This window comes from Dasypus novemcinctus, chromosome 1 (assembly GCF_030445035.2).
Source record: "Dasypus novemcinctus isolate mDasNov1 chromosome 1, mDasNov1.1.hap2, whole genome shotgun sequence".
Classification (NCBI taxonomy): Eukaryota; Metazoa; Chordata; class Mammalia; order Cingulata; family Dasypodidae; genus Dasypus; species Dasypus novemcinctus.
In genome coordinates, this window is record NC_080673.1 from 41,761,736 (window position 1) to 41,784,140 (window position 22,405).

Below are 22,405 nucleotides of genomic sequence, written 5' to 3' on the forward strand. Positions count from 1 at the left end.
AGAGGTTCAACTATGGCAGAGGAGAAACACTGGTGTGGGGTGTTATTGATGGGGAACACATGGGTGGGAGGGATTCTCCAGGGCATGTATATAGGGGACATAAAAATGTTCTGATATATGTTGGGTATTTTCATAGTAGTTACAAACGTCAACTGAGGGAATGCTGAGTTCCTACCCAGGGGAGCTCTGTCACATTCCCCAATGGAGCAGCAATAATCCCCCAAGTGCAATGGCAAAGACTGACAAGGAAGGATGGTTCAATAATGAGCCCTTGATACTGATAACTATGCTTATGAGCCTGTGTGCCTAAAATACAACCTAGGCCTAGAGGTGCAGGGTGCCTAAGTGTTACCTCCTGAGAGCTTCCATGTTACTCAAATGTTGCCACTCTGTAAGCCAAACTCAGCATGTAAATGCATTACCTTCCCTGCAGCGTGGGATATGATTCCTGGGGATGAACCTCCCTGGTGCCAAGGGATTACTATCAATCACAAACTGGTGATGCAACTAGAAAGGGACCTTGAATAAAAGGGTCAACTCAAACGAGCAGAATATCTCAGCCTACTTGTAGGATCATGTATTAAAAACTGCTTTTGACTTGAATAAAAGGGGGAAATGGCAAAGACAAATGACTTTATATGGCTAAGAGTCTTCAAAAAAGAGTCAGGAGGTCATCAGAGGGGTCGTGCTTACACATGCGTTGGCAGGACCCCAGAAAAAGCCAAAGTAGATACAACCCTAGGTACTGGTTCTCTTGAAGGCCCACAGGCTATATGGTCATAGCAGATGGATTTGGAGTTCTGTGCCATGTCAGAGGGCCCTACTTCGGAATTTGTGCTCCTAAGTGTGATAGAGCTGGACTCAGATGTGACCTTCCTACACATGCTTCTTCTGTCAATTTTACTGAACCTGTAGTTGGCGCTAGGGATGGTGTAAACTAGGAGACTTGAATCTCTGGACTGCCCATGTGCCAGCTGGGCCCTGAGTCTCAGCAGAGTTGCAGCTCCTACTCTCTGGTTCATTGGACTTATCCAGGTCAGCTAACAGGGAGGTGCAAATGGTCAACCACCACACCAGGGAATCAAGAGTGCCTACAACTACAAGCAAGAGAATTGCCTCCATCATCCATGTGGAATCTAAGCCTTGTTCTGATATAGAGGTGGAGTGGACATCACCATCCCAGAGTCCACAGAATGGAGGAATAAAATATGGATTAGAGTGGACTTACTGATATTCTACTATAAAACTATTGTGACAAGTAATAGAAAAAACTGTAGCATTGAGATGGAGAAAGTGGCCACAGTAGTTGCTGAGGGCAGGGAGAGGGAAGAAGAAATGTGATGTGGGGGCATTTTGGGGACTTTGAATTGTCCTAAATGATAGTGCAGGGTCAGATGCTGGACTTTATATATCCTGCCATAACCCACTGAATGTACTCGGGGAAGAGTGTGAACTACAGGGTAAACTATTATCCATGTGGTGCAGCAGTGTTCCAAAATGTGTTCACCGAGTGCGATGAGTGTGCCACAATGACGGAGGAGGTTGCTTGTGTGGGAGGAGTGGGGTGGGGGGGTGGGGGAATATATAGTAACCTCATGTTTTTTAATGTAACATTTTCTGTGATGTATATATCTTCAAAAAAATACAATTCACAAAAATAATGGGGGGGTGGGGAGTGGGTTATATGAGAATCTCATGTTTTTTTAATGTAATATTCTTTTTTATCTATTAACTTTAATTTTAAAAGTATAAAAAAATTAAAAATAAATAAAAGGAAATTACAGAAACACTATTTGAGCAAAACTGAATGGAAATTGTAAAAAGAAACCAAAGAGAAATTTTGGAGCTCCACAGTACTGTAATTAAAATGAAACATTCCCTACATAGATTCAACAAGCAGATGTGAATAGGCAGAAGAAAGCATCAGTGAAAAAGGAGAGGAAATTACTGAAATTAACCCGAGGAGCAAATAAATTAAAAATGAATATAGCCTGAGAGACCTGTTCAATACCATCAAGAATACCAACGTACACATCTTTGGAGTCCAAGAAGGACAAGAGAGATAGGAGCAGAAAAAATTTTTAAGAAATAATGAATGAAAACTTCCCAAATCTGATGAAAGACATGAATATACAAATCCAGGAGGCTCAGCGAACGTCAAGACGAAAGATTCTAAGAGATCAAAATCAATACACTTTAAGGAAATTTTCAAAATCCAAAGACAAGGACAGTATTTTGAAGTCACAAGAGAGATGGGACTTGTTCAATACAAGAGACAGTCCAATAAGATTGGATATGGATTTCTCATCAGAAAACTAGAATTGGGGAAACGGACTTTGGCCCAGTGGTTAGGGCGTCCATCTACCATATGGGAGGTCCGCGGTTCAAACCCCGGGCCTCCTTGACCCGTGTGGAGCTGGCCGTGCGCAGTGCTGATGCGCGCAAGGAGTGCCGTGCCACGCAAGGGTGTCCCCCGCGTGGGGGAGCCCGACACCCAAGGAGTGCACCCGTGAGGAAAAGCCGCCCAGCGTGAAAAGAAAGAGCAGCCTGCCCAGGAATGGCACCGCCCACACTTCCCGTGCCGCTGACGACAACAGAAGCAGACAAAGAAACAAGACGCAGCAAATAGACACCAAGAACAGACAACCAGGGGAGGGGGGGGGAATTAAATAAATAAATAAATCTTAAAAAAAAAAAAAAAAAAAAGAAAACTAGAATTGAAGAAAACAGACTGGCACATTGAAAGTCATTACAGAAAAAAAAAGTCAATCAAAAATTCTATATCAATGAAAATTATCTTTCAATAATGAAGGAGAATTTAAGAGATTTGCAGATAAAAGCTGAAAGAATTCATTACCAAAAGAACTGATCTTTAAGTAATACTAAAGGAAGTCCTTTAGGTTGAAAAAAAAGAACAACACAGTAACTCAAAGCCAAACAAAGAAAAAAGAACATTGGTAAAAGTAACTACATAGGTAAATATAAAATCATGATTGTATTTTTTTTTAAAGGTTTTTTACACCTTTTTTTTTTTTAATTTTTATTTATTTATTTTTTTAAATTTAATCCCCCCCTTCCCCGGTTGTCTGTTCTCTGTGCCTATTTGCTGTGTCTTGTTTCTTTGTCGGCTTCTGTTGTCGTCAGCGGCATGGGAAGTATGGGCTGCGCCATTTCTGGGCAGGCTGCACTTTCTTTAGCCCTGGGCGGTTCTCCTTACAGGGTGCACTCCTTGCGCGTGGGGCTCCCCTACGCAGGGGACACCCCTGCGTGGCGCGGCACTCCTTGCGTGCATCAGCACTGCATATGGGCCAGCTCCACATGGGTCAAGGAGGCCAGGGGTTTGAACCGTGGACCTCCCATGTGGTAGACGGACGCCCTAACCTCTGGGCCAAGTCCATTTCCCCATGCATTGTATTTTTGCTTTCTAACTCCTTTCAACCCTCCACTCCCCACCCCCCCATAACTCAAAAGCAAATGTGTAAAAAACCATTTAAAATCTATGTTACTGGGCATATAATATATAGAGATATACTGAGACAACAATAATATAAAGGGGAGGAATGGAAACATATAAGAATTGGAGAGTTTCTATACTACTGAAACTATGCTGGTACTTGTTAAACCAGGTTTTAGGTTCAAGATGCTCATCGTTAACTACAAAGATAACCACTAAAATAATTAATGATTAGAGAAAAGAAATGAAGGAAATCAAAATGATAAACTACAAAAAAGCAACTAAATACATAAAGAGCAGTAATGGAGTAAATGAGGGAAAAAATAACTTACAAGACATACAGAAAACAAATACCTAAGTGGCAGAAATAAATTCTTCTGTCTCAGTTATTACCGTGCACATCAATGGATCAAACTCCCTATTAAAAGGCAGAGATTGGCAGATTGGATGCAAAAGCATGATCCATCTATATGCAGTTTACAAGAGATTCACTTTAGGTACAAAGCCACAAAGACATTGAAAGTAAACGGGTAGAAAAGATATTTCATGCAAATAGTTCAAAAGAGAGAGTGATTATATCATTGTCAGACAAAATAGTCCTTAAGTCAAAAAAAAACTACAAGAGACAGGGATATTATTTACTGATATATATCCAATCCAGTGAGAAGATACAGCAACCATAAACAAATATGCACTTGACATCAGATCACAAAATACATGAAGGAAAATCCACAGAATTGAAGGGAAAAAAAGATATTTCTACAATAATAATTGAAGACTAAAATACATCACTTAAATAATTAATATATAATCAAATCAGAAAGTAAGAAAATAAAGGATTTGAAAAACACTATTAAGCAATTAGACCTAATGGACAAATATAGAACCCTTCATCCAAAAGGAGAATGCACACTCTTCTCAAGTGTTTAGGACATTTTCCAGGATAGACCATATGCTACGCCACAAATCAAATATTAATAAATGTAAAAATATTGAAATTATCTAAAGTATCTTCTGAAACCATAACGGAATAAAGATAGAAATCAACAGAAGGAAAACAGGAAAAATAATAAATATGTGGAAATTAAACAACACAATATTAAACAACCAACAAGACAAAGAACAAAGCAAAATGAAAATTATAAAATATCTTGAGACAAAGGAAATCAAAAACACAACATACCAAAACCTATAGAAGGAAGCGGACTTGGCCCAGTGATTAGGGTGTCCACCTACCACATGGGAGGTCCGTGGTTGAAACCCCGAGCCTCCTGGACCCATGTGGAGCTGGCCCACACGTGGTGCTGATGCACGCAAGGAGTGCCATGCCATGCAGGGGTGTCCCCCACAAACAGGTGCGCCCCATAAGGAGAGCCACCCAGCGCAAAAGAAAGTGCAGCCTGCCTAGGAATGGTGCCACACACACAGAGAGCTGACACAACAAGATGACGCAACAAAAAGAAACACAGATTCCCGTGCCGCTGACAACAACAGAAGTGGACAAAGAAGATGCAGCAAATAGACACAGAGAACAGACAACCAGGGCGGGGGGAAGGAGAGAGAAATAAATAAATAAATAAGATCTTTTAAAATATATATAGAGAGAGCACAGTGAAGGCAGTGCTCAGAGGGAAATGTATACCTCTAAATGCCTATTTACAACACAAGATCACAAATCAATAACCAAACTTTACACCTAAAGAAATTAGAACAAGAAAAACAAACTAAACCCTAAGTTAGAAGAAGGAAAGAGTAAAGATTATAACAGAGATAAATGAAATAAATAATAGGGAAAAAAAAAACAATAAACCAAAGTTGACTTTATGGAAAGATCAAGAATTCACAAACCTTTAGTCAGAAAGAAAGAGGAGAGGACAAAAACAATTAAAATCTGAAAGTAGGGACATTGCTACCAACCATAGAGAAATAAAAAGAATTATAAGAAGTACTGTAACAAATTCTATGCCAAAGAATTAGAAAACCTAGATGAAATGGACAAATTCCTAGAAACATACAAATTGCCTAAAACAACAAATAATCTCAACAGACCTACAATGAGTAAAAAAAACAAATTAGTAACTAAAACATCCCAAAAATAGAAGAGCCCAGAACAAATGGTTTCAATGTAGAATTCTAATAAAGATACCAATCCCCTCAAACTCTTCCAAGAAAGCTGAAGAGAATGGATTACCTCCTAACTCACTCTACGAGGTCAGCATTACCCTGAAACGAAAACCACACTCTCTACGAATATGGATTTAAAATCCTCAACAAAACACAGGCAAACCAAATCCAACAGTATACAGGGTTATACAGAAGACAAAGTGGGATTTATTCCAGGAATGCAAGGATGGTTCAACATAAGAAAATCAATGTGATACACCACATTAATACAATGAGGTTTTTTTCTTTAAGATTTATTTTTATTTATTTCTCTCCCCTTCCCACCCCCATTGTCTGCTCTCTGTGTCCATTCGCTGTGTATTCTTCTGTGTCTGCATGCATTCTTGTCATGCAGCACCGGGAAACCATCACCTTTTTGTTGCATCATCTTGCTGCATCAGCTCTCCATGTGTGCGGCACCACTCCTAGGCGGGCTGGGCTGCGCTTCTTTCATGTGGGGCAGCTCTCCTTGCAGGGCACACTCCTTGCATGTGGGGTACCCCCACATGGGGGCAACCCTGCGTGGCACAGCACTCCTTGCATATGGCAGCTCTGCGCATGGGCCAGCTCACCACACAGGTCAGGAGGCCCTGGGTATAGAACTCTGGACCCTGTCATATGGTAGGTGGACACTCTACCAACTGAGCCACATCCACTTCCCAAAGAATGTTTTTAAAAACACATCATCTCAATTGACATAGCAACGGCATCCAACAAATTCAACATCATTTCATGATTAAAAAAAAAAAAAAACACTAAGTAGGACAACTAGCAAGACGGTGGAAGAGTAAGGAGTTCCTAGAGTCACCTCGTGCTACATGTCAGTTAGTAATCACCCAGACCTATCTAAAGCATCTGTTTGGGGGTTCCAGAAGACCAGAAGAGCATCCTACAACATCCTTGGAGGAATGGGAGGAAAGACAGCCCATCTACAGAGAAGATTCATAAGTAGAGCACTCCACACCACAGAGGTTGGTGCCCATCATCCACTGGTGGCCCAAGCCACCTTGGGAACTATTCCACACCTTGAATTGGGTGTTCCACTTCCCAAGAACAGGCGAGGAAGAGACAGTTGGGCCCCAACTTCAGCTACTGATTAGTAAATTTGGCAGGCTAATGTATAACCCTAGGAACAGCTAAAAAAAATTTTTTGTCTTTATTTTTTTAATGTTACATTAAAAAATATGAGGTCCCTATATGTCCCCTACCCCCCTCACCCCACTCCTACCCCCATAACAACCTCCTCCATCATCATGAGACATTCATTGCACTTGGTGAATACATCTCTGAGCACCGCTGCACCTCAGGGTCAATGGTCCACACCATAGCCCAACTCTCCCACAGTCCACCCAGTGGGCCAAAGGAGGACATACAATGTCCGGTAACTGTCCCTGCAGCACCACCCAGGACAACTCCAAGTCCCAAAAATGCCCCCACATCACATCTCTTCCTCCCACTCCCTATCCCCAGCAGCCACCATGGCCACTTGCTCCACACCAATGCCACATTTTCTTCAATTACTAATCACAATAGTTCGTGAACAGAATATCAGTAAGTCCACTCTAATCCATACTCTATTCCTCCATCCTGTGGACCTTAGAATGGTTGTGTCCACTCCACATCTATATCAAGAGGGGGCTTAGATTCCACATGGATGCTGGATGCAATTCTCCTGCTTTCAGTTGTAGGTACACTTGGCTCCGTGCTGTGGTGATTGACCTTCTTCACCTCCATGTTAGCTGAGTGGGATAAGTCCAAACCAAAGTGTAGGAGTTGCAAGTCTGTTGAGGCTCAGGGCCTGGCTATCACATGGTCAGTCCAGAGATTCAGGTCCCCTGGGTATACATTAAACCCCAGCAACAACTACAAGAACAGCTAAAATTTGAAGCTGTCCAAATCAGAAAAAGAGGCCAGTAACTGCCATTTTAACTCTGCCCTTGGCACAAGGGGAAATAGGGTAGGCTGAAAATCACAGCACTCATAGGACTTGCTTCTTTCCATCCAGTTTGGATTGCAGCACTAGCTTAAGCCCCAGCCCCACCTCTGGCAGGGAGGAAGCTGGTAGGACCAAGCTAGTCTCTCTGGGAAAATATGGGCCATCCCACAGAAGTCGGTGCTCATCCTACTGTGGTGGTGCAGACTGCCTGAGGAACTATTCTGTGCCTGGAATTGAAAGCTCTGTTTCCCAAAAACAGGGGAGGTAAGACTGTTGGCCATGGACTTAAGCTACTGATTGGTAAATTGGGTGGCATAGTATAACCCTAAGAACAGCTAAAGTTTGAACCTGTCCAAGTCAAAAAGGGACAGGTAGCCACCAGTTTGAATCTACCCCCGGCATGAGGAGAAGCAGGGCTAACTGAAAATCACAGTGAAGGTAGGGACGATCTTCCTTCACCCAGATCAGCCTGCAGCCCTAGTCTAGGCTTCAGTCCAACCCCCAGGAGGGAAGAAGCTAGCAGACCCTGCAACAGCCTCTCCAGGTAACTGAAGATACATTCAGCTGGCACAGACTGAATAGTTCGAAGTATACCAGGGCAACTGAAATAATTTTGAACCTATACAGCACAGACTGCTGCCCACACCTGCAGCTCCATCCCTGCCCCAGGCAAGGGAGAAAAGGGCATGAAACTTCATCAGTCTCTCTGGGCAACTACAGTCTAGGACTGCACAACTTGGATTATTATATATGGCTGTAGCTCTATCCCTACCTGTGGGCAAAGGAGAAAGTTGAGAGACGCTTCATTGGAGCAATGAGGGCAGCTTGAGGCTTCACAGCTTACAGCACCAACTACATCCTTGGCTGTTGCTACTGCACAACCAGCAAGGGAGAAAGGGCAAGAAAACCCTAAACAAAAGGGAGAAACTGCACCTAGGATAAATACATCTAGTAAACCAGATGCCAAGATACCAACAAAAAACTGTAATCCACACCAAGAAATAGGAAGATATGGCCCAGTTAAAGGAACAAGATAAGCTTCCAGATGACATAAAGGAGTTGAGACACTAATCACTGATGTTCAAACAAATCTCCTTAATAAAGAGATTAAGAATATTAAGGAGATAGTAAATGAGTACAAAGAAGAATTTGAAAGCATACCGAGAAAAAATAGCATATATTATGAGAATGAAAAGTGCAATAAATGAAATTAAAAACACCTGGAATCATATAATAGCAGATTTGAGGAAGGAGAAGAAAGGATTGGTGAGCTTAAAGAAATGGCCTCTGTGAGCAAACATACAAAAGGACAGATGGAGAAAAGAATGGAAAAAAATTGAACAAAGTCTCAGGAAACTAAATGACAGCAAGAGACATACAAACATATATGTTATGGGTGTCCCAGAAGAAGAGACAGGAAAAGGGGCAGAAAGAATATTTGAAGAAACAATGGTGGAAAATTTCCCAACCCTATTGAAAGACATAGGTATCCATGTCCAAGAAGCACAACCTACTCCCATTTGAATAAATCCAAACAGACCAACCCTGAGACACACAGTAATCAGAATGTCAAATGCCAAGAACAAAGAGAGAATTCTGAGAGCAGCAAAAGAAAAGCAATACATAACATACAAGGGATACCCAATAAAATAAAGTGCCGATTTTTCATCAGAAACCACAGAGGCAAGAAGGCAGTGGTATGATATATTTAAGACACTGCCAGTCAAGAATCTTACATCCTACAAGACTGTCTTTCAAAAATGAGGGCGAGTTTAGAATATTCACAGACAAAAAGAAACTGAGAAAGTCTATAACCAAGAGACCGGCTTTGCAGGAAATATTACACGGTGTGGTACCATCTGAAAAGAAAAGACAGGAGAGAGAGGCTTGAAGAGTCTAGAAATGAAGATTTTATGAGTAAAAGTAACTAAAAGTGTCTAAAGAGTGGTGAAAATAAAATATACAGATAAACCCCGAAGGTCAAAATGGGTAAAATATGAACTGCCTTTATAGTAATAAAACAGAATGTTATTGGAGTAAACACCCCATTCAAAAGACACTGACTGGAAGAATGGATAAGAATATATGAGACACCTATATGCTGTCTGCATGAGACTCACCTTAGACCCAAGAATACCAATAGACAGAAAGTGAAAGGCTGGAAAAAGATATTCCACACATGCAGGGGGAAAAAAGCCTGAGTAGCTATACTTAGATCAGATGAAATAGACTTTAAAAGACACTAGTAATAAGCAATCTGAGGAGGAAGTCGGGAAAAAGAATTCCATTTACAATAGCGACTAAAACAATCAAATATTTAGGAATAAACTTAACCAATGATGTAATGCACTTGTATTCAGAACACAAATTGTTAAAAGCAATCAAGGGAAGCGGATTTGGCCCAACGGATAGGGCATCTGCCTACCACATGGGAGGTCTAAGGTTCAAACCCAGGACCTCCTGACCCATGTGATGAGCTGGCCCATGTGCAGTGCTGATGCATGCGAGAAGTGCCATGCCATGCAGGGGTGTCCCCCACATAGGGGAGCCCCATGTGCAAGGAGTGTGTTCCATAAGGAGAGCCGCCCAGCAGGAAAAGAGTGCAGCCTGCCCAGGAATGGCGCCGCACACATGGAGAGCTGACATACCAAGATGACACAACAAAATGAGACACAGATTCTGGGTGATGCTGACAAGATTACAAGTGGACACAAAATAACACACAGTGAATGGACACAGAGAGCAGAAAACAGGGGCAGGGAAGGGGAGAGAAATAAATAAAAAATAAATCTTTTTAAAAAAGAAAGAAGAAATCAAAAAAGACCTAAATAATTGGGAGAACATCCCATGCTCACTGATTGGAAGACTAAATGTCATTAAGATGTCAATTCCTTTTTGATATCCCAATTTATTTTTACCTTAATTTTTCTAAATTAATATGTATTCTATATCTAACCTTTAAACTCTTCACTATATTCCATTTTACTATTAATGGAACCTGGCAATATATTGAGCTTCACTTTCCAAGAAGTTTTGGATCACAGAGAGGTTCAACAATGGCAGGGGAGGAATACTGGTGTAGGATGTTATTGACGGGACATATGGTTGGCAGGGAGTTCTACAGGGCATATATTCAGGGTACATAAAAATGTTTTGATATTTTCATAGTGGATACAATTAAAAACAACAACTGAGGGAGTGCTGAGTTCCTAGCCAGGGGAGCTCTATCACAGTCCCTAAAGGAACAGCAACAATTCCCCAAGTACAACGGCAAAGACCAAAAAAAGAATGAAGGCCGAACAATGAGCCCTTGATACTAAAGACTATGCCTGTGAGCTTGTGCACCTGAAATAAGAATACGGCCTAGAGCTGCAGGGTGCCTAAGAATTACCTCCTGAGAGCCTCCGTGTTGCTCAAATGTGACCAGTCTCAAAGCCAAACTCAGCATGTAAATGTGTTGCCTTCCCCCCAGCATGGGACATGACTCCCAGGTATGAGCCTCCCTGGCGCCGAGGGATTATTGCCAAGTACCAGCTGATGATGTAACTAGAAAATGACCTTGAATAAAAGGGTCAACTCGGACCAGCAGAATATCTCAATCTACATATAATTCCAGGAGTTAAAAATGTTTTTTGACCTGAATCAAAGGGGGAAATGGAAAGGACAAATGAGTTTATATGGCTGTAAGTCTCCAAAAAGAGCCAGTAGGTTATGAGATGGGTTGCCCTTATGCACACCTCAGCAGAGTCCCAGAGACAGATAAAGTAGGTACAACCCCGGGTATTTGTTCTTCTGAGGGCTACAGAGACCCACAGGTTCTATGGTCATGGCAGATGGAGTTCAGTGCCATGTCAGTTGGCCCTACAGTAGAGTTTGTGTTTCTGTGTGATGGAGCTGGACTCAGATGTGATCTCTGTTCACAAGCCTCTCCTGTTACTTTTACCAGAACTGTAGTTGGTGCTGGGGTTTAATATATACCCAGGTGACCTGAACCTCTGGACTGACCATGTGATAGACAGGCCCTGAGCCTCAACAGACTTGCAACTCCTACACTCTGGTTTATTGGACTTACCCCACTCAGCTACCATGGAGTTGAAGAAGGTCAACCATCACACCAGGGAGCCAAGAGTGCCTACAGCTGAAAGTAGGAGAATTGCATCCAGCATCCATGTGGAATCTAAAGTCCCTCTTGATATAGATGTGGAGTGGACACAACCATTCCAATGTCCACAGAAAGGAGGAATAGAGTATGGATTAGAGTGGACTTACTGATATTCTGTTCATGAACTATGGTGATTAGTAATTGAAGAAAATGTGGCATTGGTGTGGAGCAAGTGGCCATGGTGGCTGCTGGGGATAGAGAATGGGAGGAAGAGATGAGATGTGGGGGCATTTTTGGGACTTGGAGTTGTCCTGGGTGGTGCTGCAGGGACAGTTACCGGACATTTTATGTCCTCCCATGGCCCGCAGGGTGGACTGTGGGAGAGTGTGGGCTATGATGTGGACCATTGACCCTGAGGTGCAGCGGTGCTCAGAGATGTATTCACCAAATGCAGTGACTGTCTCATGATGAAGGAGGAAATTGTTGTTTTGGGGGGAGGAGTGGGGTGAGGGGGGTGGGGAGTATATGGGGACCTCATATTTTTTTAATGTAATATTAAAAAAATAAAGACAAAAAAATAAATTTTGAAAAACAAAAAATAAAATTTGTGTATCAAAAAAAAAAAGATGTCAATTCTACCCAACTGATATGCAAATTCAAAGCAATCCCAATAAAAATCCCACCAGCATTTTAAAAAGTAAATGGAAAACACAATTATCAAATTTACTTGGAAGGATAAGGGGTCTTGAACAGCCAGAAACATCTTAAAAAGGAAAAGCAAAGCTAGCGGATTCTCACTTCTGGACTTTAAATCATATTACCTAGCTACAGTGGTTAAAAAAAAAACAAACAAACAGCACAATACTGACATAAAGACAGACACATAGACCAATGGAACCGAATTGATGGTTCAGACACAAACCCTCTCATCTATGGTCAGTTGATTTTTGACAAGCCTGTCAAACCCACCCAACTCAGGCTGAACCGTCCATTCAACAAATGGAGCTGGGAGAACTGGATATCCATAGCCGAAAGAAGGAAAGAGGTCCCCGATCGCATAACCTATTCAAAAATTAACTTAGAATAGGTCAAAAACCTAAATATAAAAGCAAGATCCATAAAGTTTCTAGAAGAAAATATAGGAAAACATCTTCAAGACATGGTGGATTCTTAAAGATAAGAGGAGGAATGAGATAAGACTACTGATGTTTAATGTATATAGAAGTTTTAATTAACTTTAGTGTAAAAGTGTAGAAATGGTAAAGAGTTGATGGTAACATTATAGTGAGGAAAAACTGGTTTACAAATGGGAATGTGGCTGAAAAGGGTAGACTAGTGTATTAGTCAGCCAAAGGGGTGCAGGTGCAAAATACCAGAAATTGGTTGGTTTTTATAAAGGGTATTTATTTGGGGATGAGTTTACGGATATCAGGCCATAAAGCACAAGTTATTTCCTTCACCAAAGTCTTTTTGGAGCAAGATGGCTGCCGAAATCTGCCAGGGTTCAGGCTTCCTGGGTTCCTACATTCCTGGGGCTTGCTTCTCTTTGGGTTCAAGGTTCCTTTCTTCCTGGGGCTGGCTTCTTTTTCCTCTGCATGCTGATTTCCCGGGGCTCCACCTTAAGTCTTCAGCATCAAACACCAACATTAAGAACCCAACATCAGAAAAACCCTCAACTCTGTTCTTTGCCCACCAAGAGGTGGGGACTCAACGCCCTAATCGTAACTCAATCATGCCCCGGTACAGATCAGATTACAAACATAAGCCAATATTTCTTTTTGGAATTCATCAATAATATCAAACTGCTATAAATAGGGATGTAAATGCCAATGGAAAGAAAGTTCGAGAGTAATCTAGGGACTGAATAACACAGTAAACCCAGAGGTGGATGAGAAATGAGGCTGATGGTGCAGATGCAAGAGTGTCCTTTATGAGCTAGAGCAGATGTATGTCACTATTGCGAGGTGTTGGGAATGTGGAGAAGCATAGGAAAAATGCAACTGGAATAACTTATGAACTGTGGATAACAATAATATAATATTCATACATCTATGCCAAAGATGTACTGTTTTGATAATGGGGGAGTACAGAAAAAGTGTGCAAATGTATACTATGGACCTGGTAATAGTCTGATGATATTACCTCATAATCTGTGACAAATGTTCTACCATGATGTGATGTGTTGACAGAGGGGCATTGTATGGGAATTCTGCACATGTGCATGACTGTTTTGTAAGTTTATAAACTTCTATCATAAAAATTTAACAAATATGGGGTGGGTTGGGGGGGAAATACACCAAATATCAGATAAGAACTATACTTAGTAGTAAGATTTTGACAATGTTCTTCCATAATTTCAAACAGATGTCTCACGACAATGCAAAGTATTGGTGGTGGGTTGGTGTAGGGGACCTCTGCATAATGTTATGCATGTTTGCCTTGTAAGTTCAGAACTTTTACCGTACACTTACTGTTTATGTATGTTCATATATAAATGATATAAAAGTAATAGTAGTAGTAGTAATAATAATAGTAATAATAATAATACTGTGGGTTGGGGGAAAAAATACACCAAATGTAAGATTCTTTGGTTAGAAGTAATATTTTGAGGATGCTCCCACAGCTATTACTACATATATTTGTTTATGTATGTTTATGTATAAGTGATATACTTCAATATATTTTTTAAAAACTAGACAAAGGGAAAAAAAAGAAAAACAAAACAGTAGGGAAGCAGATGTGGCTCAAGTGACTGAGCTCCCGCCTACCACAAGGGAGGTCACAGGTTTGGTTCCCAGTGCCTCCTAAAGAAGACAAGCAAGACAGCAAGCTGATGCAATGGGCTGGCACAGTGAGCTGACACAACAAAATGACACAACAAGAGACACAAAGACAAAAACATAATGAGAAGCACAACAAAACTGGGAGCAGAGGTGACTCAAGTGATTTAGGCACCTCCCTCCCACACAGGAGGTCCCAGGCTCAGTTCCCATCGCCTACTAAAAGGAAGACTAGCACACAATGAACAGGCACAGCAAATGCAAACAACAAAGGGGTGGGGAGAAATAAAATAAATAAAATGAATCTTTGAAAAACACACACTCAGTAAACTAGGCATAGAAAGGAACTTACTCAGCATAATGAAGAACATTTATAGGGAAGCGGTTGTGGCTCAACAGATAGAGCATCCACCCACCATATGGAGGGTCTGGGGTTCCAATACCCAGGGCCTTCTGACCCGTGTGGTGAGCTAGCCCATGCGCAGTGCTGCCGCATGCAAGGAGTGCCATGCCATGGAGAAGTGTCCCCCGCATAGGGGTGTCCCCCACACAAGAAATGCACCCCGCAAAGAGAGCCACCCCATGCAAAAAAGGCACAGCCTGGCCAGGAGTGGCACTGCACACACGGAGAGCTGACGCAGCAAGATGACACAACAAAAAAAGTGACTGTTTTCCCAGTGCCACATGACAGGAGTGCAGTCAAATACAGAAGAGCGCACAGTGAATGGACCAGAGCAGACAATGGAGGTGGGTGGAAGGGGAGAGAGAAATAAATAAAATAAATCTTTAAAATAAATAAATAAAAAGAACATTTATAAAAAGCCTACAGCAAATACCATACCCAATGGTGAAAGACTGAAAGCTTTAGATCTAAGATCAAAAACAAGATAAGGATACCCTCTGTCACCACTGTTATTCAGTACTGACCTGGAAGTACTAGCCAGAACAATCAGGCAAGAAAAAGAAATAAAAGGCATTAAAATTGGAAAAGAAGAAGTCAAATTATCCATACTCAAAGATGATGTGATCTTATATATAGGTAATCCCAAACAATCCACAAGAAAGCCACTAGAACTAGTAAATAAATTCAGCATAGTTGCAGGATATAAAATAAGCACATAGAAGTCAGTTGGGTTTCTATATACCAGCAGAGAATAATCTGAAAATGAAATCAAGAAAATAATTCCATTTATAAATAGCATCTAAAAGAACAAAATACTTAGGAATAAATGTAACCAAGGAGGTGAAAGACTTACAAACTGAAAACTACAAAGCATTGCTGAAAGAATGTAAAGACCTAAACAAAATGAAAAGATATCCCATGTTCATGTATTGGAAGACCTATCTACAAATTCAATGAACTTCCTTTCAAAATTCCAACAGCTATCTTCGTAGAAATGAAAAAGCTGATCCTCAAATTCATATGCCAGTGGCTCTAAATAGCCAAAATAATATTAAAAAAGAAAAATTTCTTCAAGTATTCACACTTCCTGATTGCAAAACTTACTATAAAGCTACAATAATTACAGCAGTATGGTAACTGGCCATCTTACCGCTGCCCCTGACAAACTCTTGTGGGGTCACGGAATTCTCCTGCCTGGACCTTGACTAACCATGCTGTCCCATGTGGCACTTTCTGGTACCACCACAGCCGCCCCCTCTCCATAGAATAGAGCCTTCCTAGATCCAGGGGTATTATCAAGCAGAGCAGCCAAGTTTTGCCCCTATACCACCTCTTCCTGATTAAGAAGGAAAAGTTCACCTTGGGCTGATCCTTGAGGAATTCTTCCAGTTCCTTTTTCCTAAAATCAGTGTCACAGGAACCCAGATCCTAGGAACTGGACTTATCTTGTATTTTCTATCCAAGAAAAATATGTGATTACCCCAGAAACCTTCTCTGCATTATCAATAGTAGGGTTGCTCATCACTGTAATTAAAAAATATGATCCTTTACTGGACAATTTGCTGATACACTCAATGAGCAAACTATTGCCCACCTAGAAGAGGTGAATCAGGCTTCAATCAAAAAACATTCAAGATGCAAATGGCTTCAAGAAATCACAGTAGGCACTGGGGCAGCAGTATCCACTACCTTTTCGATGTCCAGAGGAATAACATGGCCTTGGAGGTTACTTACCAGGAAAGGCTTCATAGAATACATAAGGAAGTAAAGAACTGTCTGTACTACTAAATCTCTGTGCAGAATATGATGCATTAAAAGGAGCAAGAACACATGATAAAGTAGGTGGAGAAGTACATGGTACAGAGCATCTCTACACAGCAGGAAAAGGAGACAAATGCCATGTGCATTACAGATTTAAAGCTGCTTGCAAAGAAGGCTCAAGCACAGTTAGTTGTTCTGCACCTATCCCTACTGTGACAGCTAGACACAGCTGCCTGCCTAAATGGAAAATTGTTTATGTGACAAAATCTGTCTTTGTGCATTGCTGTCTAGTGATGTTACAGTTTACCTTAATTAAAAATGAAAAGTTTGACTTTGATATAATAAGAGATTAAAACAATATACTGCACCAGTAAAAAATAGCAATAATAATGACACAATGCAGTATTGGCATAAGGACAGATATATAAACCAATGGAATAGAAGTAAGAGTACAGAGATAAATTCATACATCTACAGACAGCTGACTTTTGGCATGGATGCCAAATTCATTGAATGTAGAAATAATAGCTTCTTCAACAAATGGTGCTGGGAAACTAGAAATCCACAAGCAAATGAGGGAAAGCAGATTCCCACCTCTCATCATACATAAAAAAATAATTCAAAATGGATCAACAACCTAAATATAAGTGCTAATTCTGTAACTCTCTCACAAGACAACAAGGGGAAATATTTTCAGTATCTTTTAGTAGGCAATGGATTTTCCAATTTTACACCAAAAGCACAAACAACTAAAGAAAAATAGATTAAAATGGACTTCACCACAATTAAAACCTTTTGTTCAACAAAGGTTATTATCAAGAAAGTGAAAAGACAATTTGTAGAAAAGGAGAAAATATTTGGAAACCATATATATCTGATAAAGGTTTAATAAGCAGACTATGTATTTTTTTTTAATTCTACAACTAAACAAAATTAACAACCCAATTTAAAAATTTGCCAAGGATTTGAACAGACATTTCTCAAAATAAGACTTTCAAATAACCAATAAGTATATGAAAATATGGTCAACATCATGAGCCATTAGAAAGATGCAAATTAAAACTAATATGAGATATCATTTCATGCCCAATAGGATGGCTATTCTTAAAATAACAAGTGTTTGGCAATAATGCAGAGACATAGGAAGCTTCCTACACTATTAGGGGGAATGTTAAATGGTGCTGTGTAAAACAGTTTAGCAGTTCCAGAGAAAGTTAAACATAGAATTCTCACTCCTACATATACATACAAAAGGCCTGAAAGCAGGGACTCAGATAGATATTTGTATACCAGTGTTTATAACAGCATTATTTTATTCACAATTGCCAAAAGGTGGGCACAACCCAAGTGGTCCATCATAGGGTGAAGGGATAAACAAAATGTGATATATCCACATAAAAGATTATTCAGTCATAAAAAGCAATGAAATGCTGGTATATGCTATAACATGGATGAACTCAAACTGCATGAAATAAGCCAGACAAGAAAGTACAAATATTGTATGGTGTCTTTTATATGAAATACTTAGAATAAGCACATCAAAGAGAAAGAGAACAGAATAGTGGCTACAAGAGATTGGGGAAGGGGTAATGGCATTTATTGCTAAAGGAGAGGGAGGCTGGGTTTGGGATGATGAAAACTCTAGAAATAGACAGTGGTGAAAGTTACACAGTATTGTCAGTACACTTAATGTAAAAGAATTGTCCAATAATAAAAGTGGTTGGAATAATTTTATGTAAATTTTACAATTAAAAATAAGTTTTTTTGAATCAAACAAAAAGAAATGGCCTAGAGTAGGGAAGTAATAGAATCAAAAGAGCATTAACTGTAAAACAGGAGGCTAGATGTTTAAAATTTTTAAAAAAAGAAAAAGACTAGCACTGAGAAAAATTCACCTTAATAAAACTCAGCTTAATCCAAGAAAATAATTTATTAATCCTGCATAATTACTATTTCATTCAATAGTACTTTCTCTAAGAATTCCAGAGATCCTTATAAATATTATCCAGTTAATCCTTCACTTACCAATAAAAAAGGAGAAGTCATCGCTATTTTCAACTGCAACATGCAAATAACTTTATTAAAAGGGGGCAGAAATTAGAGATATCAAGTTTTAAGAAGCTTCAAAGCAGAAGAGACAGGGCCATTTCCCGGGTTTGGGCCTTGGGGAGGAGAAGAGGGAATTAAACATAATAAAATGGAAATATACTTTGGGATTAAGTAAGTAAGCAGATCTAGAGCTTTACTGTGCAATGGCTTCTCACAAACTTGCAGGAAAAATAAGCTTGAAAGAATCACAGTTTATACTCCAACATTCAAAAGTACCTTTTTATATCAAACTTTCTATGTGCTGCATGGTTACAATCCTAGCAAAAAGACTAATACCAGGCATCACCACTTTTATTTCCTCCTTTAAATCATAGAAGCAAGAGGTATTCAGAAGCATGAAGTGGCTAACAAAGTCTAACTTAACATACACAATTCTTAATTGTGATGGTTAATTTTATATGTCAACTTGGCTAAACTATGGTGCTCTGTAGTTGGGTCAGATACTAGATGTTGTGTGAAGGTATTTTGTACATGTGATTGACATCTAATCTGTTAGCTTCATTATTGAAGATTACCCTCAATAATGTGGGTGAGCCTCATCCAACAAATTGAAGGACTGCAGAATAAAAACAGAGTCTTCCCAAAGAAGAAATTGTGTCTCAAGCCTACAACATCAACTACTGCATAATCCAGCCGGTCAGCCTGCCCTACAGATTTCAGACTTGCCAGGCCCCACCAATTTCTCAAAATAAGTCTCTGTGTGTGTTTGTGTGTGTGTCCTTTTGGCTCTGTTTCTCTGGAGAACCCTAATACACTAATACAGAAAATACTAAAGCAATGAAGTGAGGCAAGTAGCGATCAGTAACAAAAACAAAGCAAGAAGAAAAGATGCAACCATTTTCAGAGGCAGGCTCGAAAACAAAAATATGATAAACATCCTTGGCCAGAACAAAGCACCTTGCACATGTCTCTTTTAGTATTTGTTTAGATATTCTTATACCCTCAGTAAGTTGTAATTCCTTGAAGGAAAGGAACTTGCATTTTATTACCCTAGACTATCAGCCATTAAATTGAAATAACTGAATCAATCAAGTGTTGAGTCAATTAACTTTTCTTAAATTCTCTTGACAAAAAAATATTCATGGCTTTTAAATTATGAATTTTATCTCAATTTTAAAAATACAAAAAACAATTCATAGCTTGAATTATTAGGGCAAAGCTATTTTTTTTTTAAGATTTATTTTTTATTTTTTTCTCCCCTCCCCAGTTGTCTGCTCTCTGCGTCCACTCACTGTGTGTTCTTCTGTGACCACTTCTATCCTTATCAGCAGCACCAGGAATCTTTGTTTCTTTTTGTTGCGTCATCTAGTTGTGTCAGCTCTCCATGTGTGTGCGGCGCCATTCTTGGGCAGGCAGCACTTTCTTTCACGCTGGGCGGCTCGCCTTACAGGGTACACACCTTGTGCTTGAGGATCCCCTACGCAGGGGATACCCCTGCGTGGCAGGACACTCCTTGTGTGCATCAGCACTGTGCGTGGGCCAGCTCCACACAGGTCAAGGAGGCCCAGGGTTTGAACTGCAGACCTCCCACATGGTAGGTGGATGCCCTATCCATTGGCCCAAGTCCGCTTTCCAAGGCAAAGCTATTTTAAAGTAAGTTCATAAGTCACTACTCTAGCCAAAGAGTAAGATGTTTATGCAATAAATAATCATTTTAATCACATATGTACTTCCTATTCTTACATATGTCTGGTGTCCTCATCTGTCCAGATGGGTGAAAATACAACCTCAAAAAAGCCAAGTCAACATATGGTGTCTGGGTCTGTTCATTGGCATGTCATTGAAACTATGATTACCTTATTTATTTCGATGCAAACAGATTATGTTATATACCACGTTCCACCAGAGGCAGCATAGATTTCTAGGTTGTTTTTCTTTTTTTCTTGTGGGAAAAAGGACATTAAAGTTGAACAAAAAAATGATCCCAGGAGGAACCCAGTGTTAAAAGACACTTTAGGGAAATCCAGAGGCCTGTGTTGGCTTTAGGCTCTCTCATAGACTTAGCTATATAAATCTCTTCTGTTTCCTTCAGAAAATGTGAAGACCAGTACCACAGGATGGCAGAATGATTGGTATGTGGCCCTGGAGCTCCTGAATCAAGCACCTGCCCCACATTTCCCTTATCCTTCTTTGCAACTACATCCATTGATCCCCGAACACCAAGATTCCCCTGAGGTTGAAACCATAAAATTCTCATTCAAAACTGAGACCTTTGGCATCACTGACCTTTGAAAGGTCAAGGCCACAACAGCCAGCATGTGAGGCAATTAGCTAACATCATGACCAGTGTTCTCTACCCCACAAATTAAAATCCTGGAGTAAAAATGCAATGTGGCCACAGGCCAGAACAAGGAAATGAAAATAGAAGGATGCAGAGGGCTAATATATTGTTATTTATTACCCAGTCTAAACTCATAATACTGACAACAATGGCTAGAAGAAAAACAGTTTCACACGATCCATTGGGTTTTACAAGATTATAAGGGGAAAGGTATAATCTCTCTTTTCTTTACTCTAATTAGTGTACAGCACATCACAAATGCACAAACTCTAAAATCACGGTATTTCTCCCAAAAGAAATCTAAACAATATTAATATGCATATGCCTATTCCTAATAAAAGATGGAGTCACTTGCTCAGAATTGTTAGAAGCAAACCTCTGATTTGCTGGCAGAAAGAACAACCACCCACTCAATAAATAATAATAAACCAATAATAATGCCTTTTCTATCCACCCAATGTCCGTGAACTAAAATACTTAACTGGCATCTTGATATCTTTTCCAGCAACCCCACTGATGTGAAAGAGTAATTCAAGTCAGAACAAAAATCTTTATAAGAAGTTTTCTAAGCACATAAATTCCTTTTGGAAAAAATGCTCTGGCCCCAAGCCCTCAGCAAAGGCACCTTTTTATATGCCAACCTGACTTAACACGCAGCACCTTATTATGAAATCACAGATACAATGCATTTGCAAAATAAAAGTAAATCAAATATCCATATATACAGCTTTCTTTTCTATCCTATTAGGCAAAAAGCACAAATGGAATAAATTGAGGCACTGACCTCTGGCTTAAACACAAATGGAATTACCCTACCACACATTATTTAAAAATGCAAAGAACAGTCTCAAGCTAATTTGTCACCTGGAGAAATCACCATGCTTTTATGATGAGAATTCATTTATGAGAAGCTCTTAGCACCATTTTCCCTTTAACCTTCTCAATTTATCTTACATTTGCTATTTTCCCATAGCAAACTTTTATGTGCAATTTTAAGGCTATGTAATATAAGTTACAGGCACAAGTCTTTGAAACCCAAAGAACAATCCAACGAAAATAAGGAGATATTATTAGCTGTCAATGACCTGCCCTACCTGACCCTAAAAGCTAATATATGATCAGGTAGAATTTCTCTATGATCTTGGTGGAAGAAAGAAGAAAAGGGACCAGTATAGGCTTTTATTCAACTGTGAAGTAGGAAATACATGTATATAATTTTGCTTTTAAAAAATTCCTACATTGTCTCTGGACTGACCATGTGATAGCCAGGCCCTGAGCCTCAGCAGACTTGCAACTCCTACACTCTGGTTTATTGGACTTACCCTACTCAGCTAACATGTAGGTGAAGAAGGTCAACCACCACTCCAGGAAGCCAAGAGTGCCTACAACTGAAAGCAGGAGAATTGCATCCAGCAT

The 22,405-nt window shown here is 40.0% G+C and overlaps 1 protein-coding gene and 1 pseudogene across 1 annotated transcript in view; one reads left to right on the forward strand and one right to left on the reverse strand.

Annotated features, from left to right (window-relative positions):
- FHIP1A (FHF complex subunit HOOK interacting protein 1A) overlaps positions 1-22,405 on the reverse strand; it is a 345,875-nt gene that overhangs the window by 244,975 nt on the left and 78,495 nt on the right. The window lies entirely within an intron of this gene.
- LOC101443452 (ATP synthase F(0) complex subunit B1, mitochondrial pseudogene) lies at positions 15,120-16,815 on the forward strand (annotated as a pseudogene).